The sequence below is a fragment of the Quercus suber genome, unplaced genomic scaffold (genome assembly GCF_002906115.3).
Source record: "Quercus suber isolate HL8 unplaced genomic scaffold, Cork oak 2.0 scaffold_932, whole genome shotgun sequence".
Lineage (NCBI taxonomy): Eukaryota > Viridiplantae > Streptophyta > Magnoliopsida > Fagales > Fagaceae > Quercus > Quercus suber.
Genome location: NW_027070355.1, coordinates 200,109 through 204,022, shown reverse-complemented (window position 1 = coordinate 204,022; position 3,914 = coordinate 200,109). Strand labels below are relative to the sequence as shown.

The following is a 3,914-nucleotide window of genomic DNA, read 5'->3' as shown; positions in this document are numbered from 1 at the left end:
GTATAGCATCACATGCAGCAAACACACACATAATTTATACGTACAATTACTCTCCCCTAATGTTTGATCATTTCCTTTTTGTTACATGATAGGTTCAGAGAACTTATAAATGCACCTCCTTAAAAAATGATTAGTTCAACAAGGGCAAACTATCCATAAAACCAAACAAAGCTCAAGGAGGTGAGGAGAAAGATGGATTGAAAGCAACTTGCTTAGCACAACTAAGCACTTCTTGAGGCCCAGCTTCTTCTCTGCCAACACCCATAAGATCAAGGTAATATAGGTAATGGGAGAATAATGTTGTTCATGGACTCATATCACCATGACCACAACAAGATCTCCATAGAGCACGTTCATGGTAGTACCAATCCAGAAACTCGCATGGCTAGAGTGTCATTTTTGGTGGGTTTCCAGGTGCCAAGAAAGACATCATGTGCTGAAGGTTGATGCTTTTTAATTGGCATCCACCTCCAAATCGCAACTTGGAAGGCCAAGGTAGCATTTTGCTCAATGTATTCTGGATGGTTTAACAAATCCACCTTCAAATCTTTACCTGCTTCTCCATAATTGTAGTTCCTGTTGAAAGCATGAGTAAAAAAATTTTTGAATAGAAGCATGCAATATGAATTGATCTACACTAAATTTGTTTGAAGAGTGTACCACTTAGATACTATATTTGATTTATGCTAGAAAATAATCTCATTTTGCATGATGATTTTCTTAATAGATAAACATAAAACTTTGGACGAAGTTTCAACTTTGGATAAAATTAATCAACATAAGATGATAAAATAATTCAAACGCAAAGATATATATGATGTATGATCAATGTTAGTGTAAATGATAAAGTAGATACCAATAGATAGGTAGAGGACCGCGACCAAAGTATGCAACTCCAGGAGCACATGGATAAGCTTTTTGTAGTGCTCATCACAATAATTCGAGTTGGAATTCATTTTCTTGTTATAGCATGAACCCATGCTAATTGATCCATGGTGGCCAATTTATTTCCACCTAAAAACAACCAAAAAAGAAATCCACTTTTACTTTGCATGGAGATGTTGTGCTCCAAATTAGTTTAGTTCCAACTTAAATTGTTCTTTGGAGAAAAATGAATTTAGTTAAATCACTATATGATTAGAATCACTTACAAGCAAACACTTTTCATTCATTTGGTGAAAATACAATATCAATTTTATATGTTAATTACGAAGCTAATCCTCCAATTATTGAATAAAGTTCAATTTGGTCCTTAAACTATTACTATCAATTTAGTCACTCAACTTTAAAATTAAGTCAACTTCATACTTTGGTCTAATGTATGTTTAAATATTAACATAATTAAGAGTCGAAATTGATTTGATTTTAAAAATTTTACATTTTCTAAAATAATCTTCTAATATGTGTTTTATTATCCTCATTAAAATTTAAATGAAGAAATATTCAAGGATGAAGTAAATTCGATTTTGAATTTTTTGTAATAGATTTTGAAAGTTGAGGAATTAAATTGGCACAATTAATTTTTGAAGAACTAAATTAATTAATACAATTGAGGGACCAAATTGAATTTTATCCTATAGTTGAAAAACCAAATTAGTGATTAAACATTTTCTTTTATAAGATTTGTTTTCAGTTAAACCATTTTAATCAAATAAAATTATACAAAGCCAAATTATACCTATAACATGAAATACATAAGAGATTAAATAATTAAATGATATAAAAGAATTAAAACATTTATCCATTTCCAACTTCATTAAATTAAAACTTGCTTTTTGATATATATATATATATATATATATATATAACTTGATAATTAGGAGAGAGGTTTTGAACGGAAAGTTTTCGATATAATAAAATTAAGTTTCAAATAAATTTAAACACAGGACACACTATAATATATTTTATACTTAAACCACTACAAAATTTGAATTCTCAATTTTTTATTAAACCCAAAAAAAAAAAAAAGGGGGTATGGTTTAAAAATCGGATTCTAATTTGGTTCTAAAAAAATAAAAAAAGGGACCATTTTTTATTTTTTTACTATTTTAATTTAAAACCATGCCAATAAGATAAAAACCCCAAATTGAAGTCCACAAAACAGAAAGTCTGAAGTACTCACAGGAGATTTTGGAGGCAACATGGGCGAGAAAAGCTGCAACTTCCTTGGTCCCAAAGAACGTCCAATTCATGTAGGTAGTACCAAAGCCATAGGGCTGGTAGAGAGCAGAGGCGGTGATAAAAGACTGGTAGTCCAAAAATCCCTTGTTTGCATGGGTCTCAACCTCAAGGGAGTTACGGTTCGAGAAGATGTTCTCAAACTGGTCGGTCTTTAAGTAGTCCCGAACGGCACCGTCACATTATGTGCCCCCGCCCCCGCCCCGATTATATTCATTACGTTTTGGTACACCTTGACCGCAGCATTGCTGGCTTGTCAAAGAAGCTCCAGGTGTACCCGGACTCGGCGTTGTTCGATGCACGCGGCACTGAGGACAGGGCCTTTGAAGCGAACCACCATTCACAAGAAGCGCTAATGTAAATGCCAATAATATTGTCGAGGGCACAGACCATTTATACTCCATTTGTTTTGCAATATTAATTAACAAGCTTGGTGAAGAGTGGAGAAAGTCCAAAATTTCACTAATTAAGGAGGTTGTCAGAAGAACTTGCTCCCTATAAACTTGGATGGTGCTGTGATGGCTGCCGAGAGAAAAGATTGACAACTGCAAGTCAATAAAGTATTATTTATCTTCTTCTTTTTTTGGTACTTTTGACTGATCAATAAAGATATTAGTAACCTTTTAAATAATAAACAAAATCTTTTTTGAATAATATTGATAAATAGATATGCTTAATAAATCATAGCCGAAGTTCCTTTTGGACCACAGAGGCTTAACGAGTCTTATCACTGCAGAATGTTTTGCTTTTGTAAATTCTTGTTTACTTGAAGAGGATACAAGTAAGAAACGCGTGAATTCTGCATTCTTTTGGGATATGTTAGGGATATGATTTTTTTTTTTTTTAATAATAATTGAATTTACAAATTTTTATTGGTATTTTTCTTGACCTATTAATGACATTACTTTATTATTAACAATTAAAAATTGTTATTTATGAAGTATTTTGTGAAAATTATTGTGACCCTAAAGTCTAAAGACTATAAACCCTTGAAATTTTGAGACTAATTGGTTTTCTACCAAAAAAAAAAAAGTATTAACTAATTAATATTTACAAAAGTGAAAAACCCAAGAGGCCTTTCTTCTTAGCTGGGCAGAGGCTTTAGTCTGGTCGTGTGTTGGGCCACAGATCTAATCTAAACTTATTTGGACCTTCAAAATTTGAACCAAGTTTGTAATTTGAGTAGTTGTACTCTACAACCTTGCATAACAAACTCATTTTCAAAATCCGTAACTTCATAATATAATGATATCTTCTTCTTCTTTTTTTAAATATATATATATATATATATATGCAAAAGTGGAAGCTTAGATATCAAGATTGATTGTGAAAATATTATGAACCTTAAAAAAATCTACACAACAAGTAAAAACCCATACATACTTTTGGCCCCATAAGCTATTTAATGAGTTATGTGATTAATCGAAATAATACACTTGAATGATTTTATAAACGTCATGCAATGTGGATGAGTTGATTACCAGTTTAGATGAAAACTTTTTTCTGGTCATTGTTTACCGCGAAACTACTGCTACATCTGGGCATGAACTAACGCCCTTGTTAAGACATGACATTGGACTAATTTTTCAGCCCGAACCAAATAATTCAATAGGATGGGCTTGCTACCAGTTAAAGCGGACTCCTATTTCCAATAAAAGGATGGACTTAGAACAGAATTTAGGCCCAAATCTAGTTAAAACTTATCATGGAAGAGGCGTGCGAGAAATTTTCTGACT

At 32.1% G+C, this 3,914-nt stretch overlaps 1 pseudogene; it reads right to left on the bottom strand.

Moving 5' to 3' along the window:
* Nucleotides 1-163: 163 nt before the first annotated feature.
* Nucleotides 164-2,360, bottom strand: LOC112006415 (chitinase-like protein 1; annotated as a pseudogene).
* Between the last annotated feature and the right edge of the window lie 1,554 nt (nt 2,361-3,914).